General features: G+C 39.0%; 1 long non-coding RNA gene across 1 annotated transcript in view; it reads left to right on the forward strand.

The window, feature by feature from the left end:
* The window catches only part of LOC128096942 (uncharacterized), a 267,925-nt gene that overhangs the window by 189,114 nt on the left and 62,904 nt on the right, over positions 1-15,907 (forward strand). The window contains exon 2 of the long non-coding RNA XR_008213774.1: positions 10,652-10,829. This is a non-coding gene — a long non-coding RNA (uncharacterized LOC128096942). The remainder of the gene's footprint in view (positions 1-10,651; positions 10,830-15,907) is intronic.

The following is a 15,907-nucleotide window of genomic DNA, read 5'->3' on the forward strand; positions in this document are numbered from 1 at the left end:
CTGACATAATGCGACCAACTGCTTCAAGATCCTGCAGCATTGGCTTCCTTGTCATGGTGGACTGTGCCATGAACTGTTTGAGGAAATAAACCCGGGCTCCCTTATGTTAGCTTTGGTGAGAATATTTTCTATCACAGTGACAGGAAAAGAAATGAAGACAGAAGCTGATCTCCTAGAGTGGGGCCATTGGTATGATAAACTAGATTGTATGGTTGCTAGGCCTTTGGAAATGGCTTTTAAGATGAATGTGGAAAAGTTTGGAATTTGAGGTTAGAGAAGCCCTAAAATGCTATAAATAGAGTTTAGTGGCTATTCTGATGAGAGTTTGAAAAAAGAATACTGAGAAATGCAGAAAGTGGGGTCCTAGTTCATGAGGTTTCAGAGGGGAACAGGAACTCTTACCAATAAGTGGGTAGTACCATTTGTGTGATTAGTTGGCCAGGAATCTGACTTCATTCTGCCAATGTCTTGAGACCATGAGTGAAGTAGAATTTTAGAAAATGGTGGACTAATTTCTTTGGCATAAGAACTTCAAGACAAGAGAGGATTCAGACTGATACTAACAAAACAGCTGTGTTAAAGAAAGTGACACATTGAAGAGAAGCCACTTGTGCTACATTGAGACAACAGGAAAAATGTCCCAAGTCCAAAGCTTCACCCCCCAGAGGCTCCACGTAGTGAGGATTCAGATTGATTTTTAAGGAATAAAGACTGAGTTGAAGTACTTCCCTGCTCCTCAGAGCAGATGCCTGCAAAAGTATTTCCCTGGAGTCACTACACAGAGATCAATATAACTGTGGTCTAAGGAGGCTGGTGACACAGCCAGCTGGCAGTAGAACTTGGCAACACGGTCTGTATTGTACTGGCTTTGTGAGCACGAAAGATGTAAGATGCTCGATTGGGGACGTCGTGGGGAACAGTTGATGCCAAGCAGTGTGTGACATGCACAGGGAGGCCCTGCGAGGTCTTCTGTTAGGTGAACCATTAGTTGCAATGGAGACTCCAGGATATTAAAGATGCCTGGGCTATGGTACATCTGCCTAGGAAAGTTGCAGTTATGGCCAGGAGCCTGGCTAGGGTAGAATCTGTGCGCTGCAGGTGGCAGAGCGGAAAGGATGAAGCTCCATAAGACATCTGAACCCAGAATTGTCAGCCCCAGATGCCTGACAAAGCGCTGTAGGAGATGGTCTTTGCTAGTCTCTATTTTGGTGTTTCTTTCAGGGGATTCTTCCTTCTATTCCCTGGTTCTTCTCTTTGGGGATAGCAATATTTACTCTGTGCCATTGCATGTTGGGAGGATGTATCCTTATTTTATAGGAGCTCACAGTTAAGAGATTTGAACTGTAACAGTTTTGGAATTGTTAAGAACATGAGAATCATTAAAGTTGGACTGTATTTTACATTATGAGATAAACATGACTCTGTGGAGACAAGAAGCAGAAAGTTATGGCTTAAATGTGATGTGTTTGAGTGTTGACTTGACAAGGCGTGGAATTGTGATGGCTAATGTTAATTGTCAGCCTGGCATGAATCTAGACTCACTTGGAGATGGGTCTCGAAGCATGCTTGTGGAAGATTGTCTTGGTTATGTTACTTGAGGTGGGAAGGCCTGCCCACTGTGGGTGATTCCATCCCAACTGGGATCCTGGACGGATAAAATGGAGAAAGTAAGCTGAAACTCTACGCCTTCACTACCCTTCCCGACCGTGCACATCATGTGACCAGCTACTGTAGCTCCTGTCACTTTGACTTCCTGCCCTCATTTCTTTGATTAGATTATTTTATCACAGCAATGGGAAAAGACAAGGACAGTATTTAAAAAAAAAAGAGAAAGAAAGGTGTGAAGTATCAGTGAAGTGAATGGTTGTGTTTGCCTCTGAACTGGTTGAGAAGTGATTATGCATACATTAAGTTTTCACATTAGCAACTCAAAAATAATCTTAAAGAAAACACTAGCTAAGTTAACTATGCACAAAGGAGATTTTCCAATTTTAAAAGATTATTTGAAAAACCACTTAATATAATTCATTATATATTTGAAACAAAGGAAAAAATAATCCAAGTCAGCCTATCGGTTGGTTCATAGAAAGCGTTTTCTAAAAGTTAACATCTGTTTATTATGAGCATGTCAGCACCCAGTAAGAAAAAAGAAACTCCTTAGTATGCTAACATGCTATTATAAAAAGATAATAAAAATATAATCCTATTTAATGATTTTAGGTTTTAAAGATTTCATTCAGGATATAGGTAGGATCTTAATCAATGTGATAAAGTGAAAAGCAAAATGTTACTAGGAATAGGCACGAAGAAATATCACCAATTATTTTCTCAGAAACTGTGAATAGGCACACAAACAATACAATAAAATTTAGAGGTAATAGATTAAATTAATAAGTAAACTTATCATGGATAGTAAGGGCAAATGCACAAAAGTCAATAGTATTCTGTTCACTATCAATACTTACACAAAAACCATTGTGCATCAGGAGCAGTGGCATTTGTCTTCCTTTGGGCTGCTGTAGCAAAACGCTAGAAACTAGGGAGCTTAAACAATTTATTTCTCACAGTTTTGGAGGCTGAATCTCTGAGAGCAGTTGCTGGCACAGCTGGGCTTTGCTGAAATTCCCCCTGCCAGGCTGCTGATAGGTGATTTCTCATTGTGTCTTTACAAATCAGAGAGTTAGACGTCCTTTTTAATTAGGGTACAAATCCCATTTATGAGAAGTTCCAACCTTGTGACCTTTTACCACCTAAAGGTCCCTTCCATCTCCTCATAACATTGCATTGGACATTAAGGTTTTAGCACAGACATTTAGGGGTGCTATAGTCACTCCATGGCAAACCAACATAAAAGTGCTGAACTAGATCTGGTAAGGGCACATGGAAACAACCCACTCTAGGACATGCAGCCTGTGCTGTTTGGTGAAGTGCACATGGTGTGTGCACCTTTAGATGCAGAGTCTACTCTGTGTGAATAACTGCAAAACATGCAGCCTGATACCCCGTAGCCAGTAAACAGCTTTTCCACAGTTAATTCAGGCCATAGCATTTCATCTTCTGCATGAAGCTGACAAAAAGCTTACTCTCTGTAGAATGTAGAATCTGGGTTTTGGTACAAAAAAATGGGGAGAAAGTCAGTGTGTGCTGTTTTGTTTTGTATTTCCAAAGATTAATGCTGCTGCTTCGAAAGAAAAACGGCTAATCAATCTGAGTGCAGCTTACTTCCTAAGACATAGTAATTAATGTTGAAAGACGAAAATTGGGTTTCTGTCATCTGGTACCTTTTGCGTTTCAAATTATTTTTAATTTTAAAAAGTTTAAACTTCCAGTCATTTGCTTATCTATTTAAATTCTTTTTTCCCAGTTTCTTTGTGATAACAATGCAATTGTTAAGTCCTAACAATGGCTATTTCTTGGAAACTCTCTTAAAATTATTACATACACATCTGAAATCAGATAGGGGGCAGACAATCTGTGAAAACAGAGAAGATGTAGTACCCTGCCATAGACAGGACTGAGTTCTTTAGTGACATTTGGGTTATTTTGTGGTATTGATAGAATGCTTGCAAAAGTTGTAGGCTTTCCATTCAGACACTTCTTCCCCTCACTTATACATAAATACAATTTTTCATTACTATGCTGTTTTCTATAAGCCTTTTATTCTAAAGGGGGGTATTCTTGTGTTTTTATTCTGCTGCTAATAGTATTTTTTGTTGTTTTAAACAGAGAAATCAAGGGACTTGATGGGGGAATGTCTTTGTGTATGCTGTGAATATGTGTTACTCTGATTGATTGATAAATAAAGCTGTTTGGCCTATGGCAAAGCATCTTAGAGGCAGGGAGGAAATCCAAACAGATAGATGGGAAGAGAAAGGAGAGGCATAGGAGATGCCAGCGAGCCGCCCAAGGAGCAACATGTAATGGGATGCAGGTAAAGCCACGAAATATGTGGTGATACATAGATTAATAGTTATGGGCTAATTTAAGATATAAGAAAAGGGGATGGAGATATGGCTCAGTGGTTAAGAGCACCTGCTGCTCTTCCAGAGGACCTGGGTTTGAGTCCCAGCACCCATGTCAGGTGTCTCACTTCTGCCTATAATCCAGAAGGAGGGGTGGGGATCCCACTCCCTCTTCTGGCATCCACACCACATACACATTGCAAACACTCATAAGATACATACAGATGTCTGGATGAATAATAAAAGTTAAAAATTATTTTAAAAAAAGATATAAGAAGAACTAGCTAGCAAAAAGCTTGAGCCATGGTCATGCAGTTATAATTAATATAAGCCTCTGTGTGTTTACTTGGGGGATGCAAGTGGGAGAGATTTGTCCCAACTGCCAGAGAGCTGGGACACAGGAAATCTTCCGACTACAGGGGCTAGAGAGATAGCTCAGTGGTTGAGTAAGTACCACTCCTGCAGAGGACCTGAGTTCAGCTCACAGCATCCACACAAGGTGGCTCTTGAGTAACTGTTAACTATAACTCCCAAGGATCTGACAACCTCTTCTGGCCTCTAATGAGCACATACCTCTTCCCACACAATGATATAATAAAAAAAAATATAATAATTCTTTTTTTAAATAAAGGTCAATCATGGTTTTTCGTATGTTAGAAAGCTGGTTCTGGTGCCTCTCCACCTGAATTCTTTTCCCTACGTAGGGAAATGGTGACACTTAAATAAACAGATGGAGGTCCCACTTTCTGAGATGCTCTCAAATCTCCTGCTAACTCCTCCAGTCAAATAAGATGGAGAAGAGAAAGGAGACAGGATGCTCTGCTCAGTCTTATCTGTATTAGACTCTTCACAGGAATTCTGGCTTGGCTTGCTTAATGCACTCCCACTAATGCCATATTTGATGTCTGATCAGAAAGAGTCTGGTTGTTAGCATATTTAACTATAATCAAGCTAATAACATTACGATGGTTTGACTAGGTTTTTAGTTTTGCTTCTGGTCTCAAACTCAGGTCCTGTCTCAGCCTCCTGAGTGCTGAGATTACAAGTGTGTGCCACCAGGACAGACTTCCTGTGTGCATGAGCTCATAGGAGTGAGATTCTGGAGGGAAGAGAAGTTTTCGTTCACATGAATGTTCCTTGACTTAAAATCAGCCTTTCCTTCCCTAGAAATCGATGCAACCATAGATCTCCATTATAGTTTCACCTGATTTTGAATTTTACCTAACCAGTGTCACAGGGTAAGTGTTCATTCAGATGTAGTTCCTGTCACTTGCAATATTCATGAGAACTGTTGTTTCATGTACCAGGACTTTATTCATTTTTGTTACTGGGAAGTATTCTATTGTGTGACCATGTCAATACTTTTACACATCTCTTCATAATAGACAGTTTGGTTATTAGCTGTTATGAAATACAGTGCCAAGAAATTAGGTATCTCTTCCTTGGTGAACCTGTGAACAAGTTCATGTTGGTGTGTATCCAAGAGAAAAACGCGACTGGAGCATAGATTGTTTCCAAATTTCAATCTTGAAGATGGTACCACACATTTCTAAAGAGATTGTGCAGGTGGAAGTCAGAGTTCTCTCTGCTCTGTGTCTCTATCATTGTTTAGTCTGGACAGACTTCTAAGCAGCCATTGTACTGTGTGCAGCAGAGGTCTTTCCTGGAAGACATCATTAGCTTTCCTAGTGACTAATATGGCTGAGAGGCACTTCCTGTGCTTATTGGCAATTTGGACATCATCCTTCATGAAATGCCTCTGTTTGTGGCTTATTTTAAAATAATTTTAATAAAATTTGCTATAAAAATTTCAAGTAAAAAACATCACACACCAAAATTAACAAGCCCCAAAGTCTATGCAACTTAATGAACTTATATACAGTTAGAATTGACATTCAAACAGATGGGAAGCATCACATTAAATTTTATACTTTCAATACCTAATATATTTTATTCACTTCTACACCACAAAACCAAAAAATCCATGACAGAATTAAAACTAGAACACAATTTATATCCTCTTTCATAATTCATGAAATGTTTTCTCAAGTCCCTATTCAATAATTTTTCTACTTGGTTTCTGTCTTTTTTCTTATTTACTCATCATTTTGAGTATTATCAGTCTTTTTTAGTTATACAGGTTGCAAATAACTCCTCTGATTCCATAGTTCTCCTTCCATTTTATTGTTTGATGACCAGTGTTTTCAACTTCAATACAGTCAACTTGTCAGCCATTTTCCTTTGCGCTTAGTGCTTCCTGTGTTTTATGATGAACTTGTCTCCTAGTGTCATCCATGAAGGTATTTCCTAAATTGTATTATAGATGTATTATGATGCTTTTACTTTGAGCATCATGCTTATAATCTATATGAGATTAATATTTTGATTGAGTAAAAATGCCACTCTTTAGTTATTATTTTTCTGTGTCAAAACCCACCAAGCCCAGTGTGTATGTATGAAGAGATCTGCCACTGAGGGTTTTTTTTTTTTTTTTTAACTGTGAAAACGCCTTGCCTGCCCGTCCTCCATCACAGTCTCTTGGAAACACTATGAGGGTGTGCTCCTGCCTGTTCTCACTGTTGGGTTGCCGTTTACCTTCTCTATTCTTCTCTAACATCTTTTCCACAGATAGGTCAAAACCAGCTTCTTCTGTTTGCTTTACTGTTGTTTTGTCTTTTCTTAAAATAAATGTACAAGTTTTTCAGTCAGGATGGCTTTCTGTGTATCAATTTGTACAGAATCAAAACTCCTTAAAACACTGAATTTTCCAAATTATGAACATAGTATAGCCATCATCTAGTTATTTCTTCTATATGTTGTCAAAAACATACTGACCACCCTAACCTTTCTTTGCATTGCTGAGGATGGAAGTTAGGGTTATAAAAGCCTCAGCAAGGGCTTCATCCCTGAGCAAGATCACCATCCAACATTTACAGATTATTTTATAAAATTAGTTTACCTCTTTTGTCATATTCATTATTGAATGTTGATTTTAAAAATACTTTTGGAATAGTAGCTGCTAAAATAATTTATTTTCCAATTGTTACAAATGTATAGACACACTGATTTTATATATTAATCAGTATCTTGTAAACTTGCTAACATATTCACCAAGGCTGTAATTTATTGAGATACTTTATCAGACTTTCTATATGCAAAAATTATATCATCTATACATAATGACATTTTTTCTTTCTTTCCAATCTTGCATTTTTGCTGTTTGAATTTCTTGATGTTTTGTGGTTGGCAGTAACTGTAGGGATGAGTAATCATGTTCATATTTTATTCTTCACTTAAAACATTTTACTACTCAGTTTCAAGTAGCAATTTGGAAGTTTTTCCTTTTTACCTATAGGAACACTTTAAAATCTGTGCAGCCCACTGTGCGTCTTGAATGAGAAGTGTCCCTGATAGGCTCCTATATTTGAACACTTTGTTCCCAGTTAGGGGCACTGTTTGAAGAGATTATGTGCCATCAGCAGATTAGAGTACTGCTGGAGGAAGTACTTACTGCGGGGGAGTTTGGAGGATTTACATCTTCGCCCCATGTCCTGTCTGCAGATGAAGATATGACCAGCCAGCTTCCTGATATTGTCCCACTGCTTCCCCTGCCTGTCGCCATGACGCCCCCACCACCATGATGGACTCTACTTCTTGGAACATATAAACCAAAATAAACCCTTTCTTCCTTAAGATGCTTTTAGTCATGATATTTTATTGGTAAAATAACTAATGCACACATCATCAAATTGTCTTTTGAAATTCTTTTCTTCCTTGGTCTTCTGTCTGATTAATTCATCATCTGACTTTTATGTGTTAAAATAGCTTTATCTACTTGAGTTGGCAAGATGGATCAGTGGGTGGAAGTGCTTGTTGCATGATCCTGACAACCTGAGTTGGATCCCTAGAACCTGCAAAAAGCTGGATGCAGGGCTGGTATCTGTAACCCGAAAACATGGTGAATGGGAGGCTGGATGGAAGATGCTGACAGCTCATGGGCCAACTAGCCTGGAGAGTACAACATTGCAGAGACAGCAGAAAACCTAGTGAGCAAGTGAGATAATCAACTCTGTGATCCTGTCTTCTAATACACATACAGTGACATGCACATGCCTGTACACGCACACACATCACACACATGTACACGTACACAAACACACACTTAGATGCGCACACAAATAACAAATTTTAAAAACCTCTTTTATCCTCATAATATGAAAATAGATCATAATGCATCATCAGCTTTTAAACTAATTGTTGGATTCAATTTGATAAAAGTTTATTTAGTAGTGTCTCCTTCCTTCACGAGTGAGAGATTGTTCTATATTTTTTCTTTGTTGCTCTGGTTTTGTCAGGATGGGAATATGTACATGATGGGTTTAGGATTCTTCTTTTTTGTTTTTTTCTGTGATTTTCTGAATAGAGGATTAACTATACTTTCTTAAAATTTTAGTATATTTACAATGAAGTCATATATAGGATTTTAATTTGTGCAAAATTTTAAATTACAAATTCTTTCTTTAAGGAAATTTAAACATCTGTTCTATTTTTGGTAACGTATCCTTTATATGAAGAATCCGTTTGTATGGAGTTTCAAGAAACATTAAAGTAACTTAGGTTCTAGTGTCACCTCCTGTCCTTCATAATGCTTATACGAACACGGCACCTTTTACTATAATATTGAAGTCTGTGACTTGTTGATTTTTTTCATTCATCATACTTACCAGAGATTTATTATAGTATTATTCCAGTGCGCATTTATCTATTTCCAATCACTTGTTTTATGTTGCTAGTTTTAGCATTTTTCTGTTATTGAGTTTGTTCTCATCTCTTTGCCTTTCATTTATTTTTCTAACCTTTGAAGTGAGAATGCTGATCTTCAGGCATTTTTCATTCCTAAGAACAAATGTATACATTTCCATCAGCATGATACCTATGCATTTAATTTTTCAGGGTAATGTTATTGGTTATAACTCTTGAGCTTTTTTATTTGATTCATGAAACATTCTGACTTGTATTACTCGGCTTCAGACCCATTCTGATTTCCTGTTTCTTGTTTTGTTTTTGACTGCCAAATTGCATTATGATGAGAAACATTTTGTGTGACTTTAGTCAATTCAGCTTTGTTAATATTTCCATTATGGTCCAACAAGTGGTAGCCAACAATTCAGAACTTGAAAATAATGTGTATTCTACAATCATTTGGCTCAGCATTCTGCATTTGTCAGTAGTTACTTGAGCACTGTAAGTCAAGAGAGGCCTGCCTCCACAAGAGACCTCAAGACTAAAAGAAGAAAGAATACAAAGCAGAGATCCTGCTGCCTAGGTTGGTTTCAAACTCATTATGCAGCAAAGATGACCTTTAAATGTTGATCTTTCTACCCCTACCTTCTGAGTGTTGTGATTAGGCATGTGCCACCACACTCAATTTATGCAGTTTGGGGATCAAACCCAGGACTTTGTCCATGCTAGGAAAGCACTCTGTCACTGGAACCTCCCACTCCCACACACCACCACTTTCCTATTTCTTGAATAAGGGGCCTCATATTTTCATTTTGCATTGGGCTGTCGGCTATGTCTCCCAGCTTAGCAGATAATGTTGTTTGATTAGATATAAAACTTCCACTTTATTTTATGCCTCAAACATCTTCTGAATATAATCTTTTCTCTTTAGTATGGAAAATACATTACCTTTTTGTTCACTTTACATTTCACTGTGGGTATTTACTAAACACAGCTGCATGCCCCCCTTCACTACTGTCTCTTGAGTCTGCAGTCACAGGAAGATAATATTAGCACCTTATTTTGCTTAGAAATAAATAGTTACTCAAGGTTGAAAACTGAACAAGTGGCTGAATTTGGGATCGAGCATCAATGTTCTAATTCCATAACTTTCTTTCCATTAAACCATAACTAATTTATCAGAAGACATCTTTATCAGAGAGAATGATTCTCCAACATTGGCTGTGAAATTTCTACTTTGGTCCATAGCTACTTATTAAATACAAGCTGTTCCTGACATATTTTATTCACACAATACTTGGTGTCAGTTTTACAATGTTTTCAGCCACGAGCAAAGAAACAAGTAGCTGCAAGTGGGTATTTAGGATCATACTGGGAGCTTGGGAAGTGGGTGGGATGTCCTTAAAATCTGAACATCTGGTTGTTATAGTCCATGAGCAATAAGTGATTAAAGTATCGCTGGCGCCAGCTAGCAGAAATACATCCTGAAGCTTCAGTTAATGTGGGTTTTGTTTCTCAAAGGACAAGTGAATTTTTAAACATCTAAAATGTGACTAACTCACATGACTCACCCACCTTGTCAATTCACTCGGGATCTCACACAGTATATTGAAATGCTCGCTTAGTGTCAAGATGCTGCCAAGATTGCTACCTTGACAGTCCCTCAAAAACTCATGCAGATCCTTCCTCAGAAAATCACTTTGAAATATTTCAGAAGGAACATTGGACCCCAGCAGTGAGATTACCTTCTCCTCAGTGAGAATGCCCTAGTACCAGTTATCTGCACTTGGGAATTGGATTCACTGCTTCCTCCAATACTACATTAACGTAACAAAAGCACATTATTTGAATAGCAACTTGGTGGAAATTATCCATACTGAAAGCAAATGGCAAGAACACCTTGCTTCCAAAGCTGATGTTTTTCTTGCGTTTCCTGCTTATTTCAGAGCTTCTGCATTACATGGACTGCTTGATGCTCCCTGTACTGTTTAAAGGATGCCGGGAGGTGTTCCTGCAACATGGAGAAATCAACGGAAATGCTTTCCAAAGCTCTTGAAAGTTCCTCTCTTGTTCCATGGAAGGAATTGGGGTACTAAATTTAAACAAAACAAAATCAAAATGGAGGTAAGAGTAGAACTATAATGAAATTTGTTTGTAGCATATAATCCAAATTCCAAAAATTCTCAGATTTGAATCAAATGCTCTGTGGAGGATGGAGGGAAGTTTTGAAGCTAGGTTCATAAAAATCTGAAAATCTGGAGATGGCAATGAATGAGCTTGGTTGGTTTTGCAGGGTTTGGAAGTCAGAGCACTGTAGGGTGTGGCCCCTCCACCCTGGTGTGTTTTGTGTGGCTCCACAGGTTGTTGTGTTTGGTTTATTTGTTGTGGCAGGATCTTGCTATGTAGCCTGCTGACCTCATACTAAAGCAGTCTTCCTATCTCTGCTGTCTTGCTGGGCTGTCAGGACCCACCTGTCTCCCTCTCAGTATTTCTCTTTCTGTCTTATTCCTGAGCAGACCTGATTCTCCATCTCCCTTCTCCCAAAGAAGGCCCTTTCTAGGTGGAGCCACACAGACAAGAAGACTAGTTTAAGGAAAGGGAGCTAAGTCCCACCATGGGGCCTGTGTCAGGAGATACAAAAGCTGTTTGCTTCTATGTAATAGATTTTCTGTAAAAACTTGATAATAGGTTTCTCCACTGATGCAGTAAGCCAGATCAAGCCAAATTAAAAAGTAAAAGACCAGGTTTATTCTGAGCAAAGCAACTCCTGGGTGAGTCCTCCAGCCCCTAGAGATCGAGGTGGGGGAAGGGGCGGGGGAAAAATCACATGGCCAAACTGTAAGGATTCTGTATATGTGCAGCTCGGGACTTTATTACATCATCAGTTTGCGACTGCGTCCCAGCCTAAAAGGCCGGACATGCACTCTCACATCTCTCACGTTCTCTCTCTGTACTCTCCCTCTGTGCGGTCTTTCTGTCTCTGTCTCTGTCTCTCCTTCTCTTAATAAAGCTCTAAAAGGTATCACTGGGTCCTGTCATTGTAGATGTAATTCTGAATGGTTTTATTAAATAAGAAACACAGAGCCAAATGCAGAATTAAAAGCCCCAGAAGTCAGAGAGCAGCAGCTAAGAGCTGAGACCAAGACCGCCTTCTTACCACCTGCTGCCGCTGCTGTCCTTCCTCTGAGAAAGAGACCTACTTCCTGTGTGTCTGTCTTTTTATTGACTTTCAGTTCTGCCTTCTCATTGGTTGTAAACCCAACCACATGACCTCCTCATCACTGCCTATCTATACAGACCTCTAGGTCTCTATGGTTGGTATTGAGATTAAAGGCATATGTCTCCATGCTGGCTATGTCCTTGAACACACAGACATCTGCCTGTCATTGTGATCGGGAATTAAGGGCATGTGCTACCACTGCCATACTTCTGCTAAATGGCTTGCTATTAGCTCTGACCCCCAGGCACTTTTATTTATTAACATACAAATAAAGTCACATTTCAGCACAAATAAAATATCACCATATGTCGTGACTGTGACCTTTCTACTCGGTAGCCATGGCCAGCCACAAGTGCCGCTCTACACCCTTACAGAAAATAAAGGGGGGTGCTTATGTACTCTGTAGGCAAGGAGTGATGATGTGTCCTCCAAACTAGGTTTGTGTCCAATTATAATGCCTTAGGTGGGGACTGGGCCGCTGGCAACTTCAGTGGAGGAGCCACCACAGTTGCCAAGAATGTGGAACTGGGTTTATTATTATTAATTTTTTTGGCCGTTTTTCTTTGTTGGAGATTCTCTGAGGGGGTGGGGTTTGGAAAGGGAGAATGGGGCTTTTTCAGGGTGAGCTTTTCCAGCCCAACACCCTAACCTTCTTCAGTATTGGCTTAGGACGATATGGGGAGGGGAAGTTGGGAGTCAGTGGGCTCATGCTCAGCAGGAGGTGTGGGTGAAGAAACATTCGATTAACTGCCATCCTGGAGACTCTGGCATCTGTTCCTGGAGGAAGCAGAGAAGGAAAGTTACTAGGAGAAAAAAATAGATTGTTACCACCAGCCCTGTGAGTGGGGCAAGCCATGGGAAGAGTGAAGACTGCTGGTAAGAACGGGATGGAGAAGTTCTTCAGACAATTTGGGAGTGACTCAGAATTAGTCTCCACCAGACTAGATTCCTTGATCCAGCAGCAGCACGCTTTCCTCAGGAACATGCAGGTGTCTGTACAACAGCTAGAACAGATTATTTACACCTTGGTGTCATAGCAAAGGCATTAAAGGGTATTAACATTTTTCCTATATTTATAGGCCTGAGTTTAGCCGAATTAAACACACCTCTTTACGTCTATACTTAAAAGACAACCAGAAGAAAGTTAAAATCTTGAATAGTAAGTAGTCAGTGCTTTATCAGTTTATCAGAACTCCATTCACTAATGGAAAAACTCTGAACCTCCAAAATTCTAGTGTAATAATAGCATAGAAAGGGGACAGGAGTCCAAAACATCTTTACATACCTTAAATCATTTACAACTTGCATGATCTTAAATCATTTTCTGTGCTCCTTTAGTGGAAATTTACATCTGAAACCTGTTTATCCTTTACTATGAAGACTGTTAACAAAACAAACCTGTCTGTATTCTTAACAAGAAACTTAATTAATAAACTATCAAAGTGGTCATAGCCTTGGAGGGAGAGAACTGGTAATTGGCAAAGCTATCAGTACCCTAGTCATCAAACACCATCAGATCTGAGAAGGATAAATTTCACCTGAGTAAGCAGAAGTGAAACAGTTTCCTAATGTATTAAAAATGACAGGGGCTTACTGGTTACCTAGATAGCTACCCCAGGTTCCTCCATGGTCATTGAGGACAGAGGTCCCAGGGCAGCATCAGTCTTCAGCTGCCAGGCTCAGAAGATCTGACAGACTTTCCTGTGGAGTAGGAATTTGGGGAGAGTGGCCTACTTGTCTTGGCAAAGCAGGTCAATCAATTTAATTCCCCAGCGTCCTGCTTGTCCACAGTCTGGGCAGGTTCTTGGTAGAAGTTGAGGTGAAAGAGAGTTTTTTCCACTCCATGACTCCATTACATTTAAAGCAAGCTCCAGGTAGAAGTTCTTCTGCACCCATCCATCTTCTCCGGAGGAGTTGGGGTGCTGCCATAGGCTGGCATGTCTCTATCACAAAAAGCTTTTTTATTAAACATTTTAAATGCTATATTCTCAGATCTTTGATGCATTTCAAATCATTATCTGTTAGGTATATCTAAACTAGATAAACATTGTTTGTTTTTAGTTTCTAGTTTTAAGCTTAACTTTGAGAACACACACACACACACACACACACACACACACACACACACACACATATATATATATATATATATATGCTAAATCTGAACATGTCAAATAAGTTGATCCTTAATGAGGTAACTGATGTTTAATTTGTATGTTTTATAAGATTAGGATTGTATAGTGTTATCCTTGTTAAGTTTAGCCTTAAGGAATAACAATTTCTGAGTTAAAGCTCTTTTAATATCAACATAAGACTTTTAACTCATAAACACACTCCACAAAGAGACTGGGATCTTTCCTGATCCTTTTATAGTACACCATTATAGAACACAAAGTTTACCAAACTAGCTACAGTTTAACAATGTTAGTAAAAGCAAGGAGGTTAGACATAAATTCCTAACTCGGTCTTTGTTAGCCTGAATAGACCTTAGGCAGAGAGACTCTGCCAGGTGCTTAGGTCACCATCTTGCTGTGTCATAAGATGGGAATACTTCAGTCTCTGGTATTCAGCTCTGGTCCTAAGTGTTTATTTCATGATTGAAGGCATAGAGCACAACCATAATTTGTGGAAAGCAAAACCAAGTTTCAACAGTGTAAACAATTCAGTGTCTCTAAAATCAATACCAAGCAGATTACTCTTATATTACAAATCTGGCTGCCAGCAAGATACGTCCTTATATATGAATGCATGGAGGTGCAACTTTGATACCTCATTAAACCAGCATTGTTTTAAATCGTATCTTTTATAAACCTTGTTTTCAGGACAGGACAGGAATTATATAAAAATCCATCCTAATACAAAATATCCTGGAAATCTATTGTTGATTTTTAACCATACTAAATTCCATAAGCTGTTTTTTTAATATGATAAAACAGCATAATATGACTTTAATATTACTTACACCCAAATGATATTTAAATCTCTGTCGTTATATCAGATTCAGTGGCCAGAAATCCCAGAGGCAGATTCTGAGCCCAGACAGCGAGTTGCAATAGTAACAGCTGAGCTATCTATCACCAAGACACATGGAACATATAAACTCAGGCATCCAAGACCAGTAAGAAACAAGCATGCAGTGACCATACACATTTATACACCCAACTGAACCTGAAGTAATTCTGTGTGGCTCTCATGTCCACAAGAAAACATATAGGCACAGATCTATCCACCCATACAAAATAGAACTTTACTAACAATGAGAAAAACAAAACTTTCCATGGGAAACAGACTTTGTTACAAATTATATAAATTTTTAAATCATGCCAGAGGAGCATTTTACAAATCCTGAAATAAGAGTTTACAGTATAGAGCAGCATGCAAGAAACCCTAGGAATAACAGATTTTTAGGAGTGAGGAACTATAGCCTTAGAGATAAGAGACTTTGGAAATGTATCAGAATAAGTTTAGATATAAAATATTTGGTGATCCTTTGTCTGTGGCAGTAGCAGTTGTTAATGATTTGTGAGAATTCAGAAATCACAAGTTCGCCAATTTTGGTCATTGATTTGTATTGAGGCCATGCTGTTGTAATAAAATCTAAGTCCATGGAGGAAGAAAGAGAATTGCAAAGTGGGACAGTGTGCAAGTGTTTTCATATAAGTTCCAAGAGGACGTTGAGAGTGAAAATGAGCTGCAGGACTGTGGGCAGAAACTGAGGGAAGCATAGTGGGTCTATAGTCTGACTGCAAGGTGAGAAGAAGTCAGAAAGGAGTAGAAGATAAGGGAGGTGTCCATGTGGGTCTGTAGGCTGCAAAAGCCAGAGCCACATGGAGAATATAGGGGGCTAGAGCTTAAACTGGGGCTTTCCCAGGCTGCTTGGAGAGGGGAGCGAGCAGGAGAGATGTCCACGTGAGTCCAGTAGGCTGCGGGAGCCAAACAAGTACACATGGTGTCCATGTGGAAAGTAATGTAGGAAGAATCA

This window comes from Peromyscus californicus, unplaced genomic scaffold (genome assembly GCF_007827085.1).
Source record: "Peromyscus californicus insignis strain IS unplaced genomic scaffold, ASM782708v3 Scaffold_5__1_contigs__length_169319896, whole genome shotgun sequence".
Classification (NCBI taxonomy): Eukaryota; Metazoa; Chordata; class Mammalia; order Rodentia; family Cricetidae; genus Peromyscus; species Peromyscus californicus.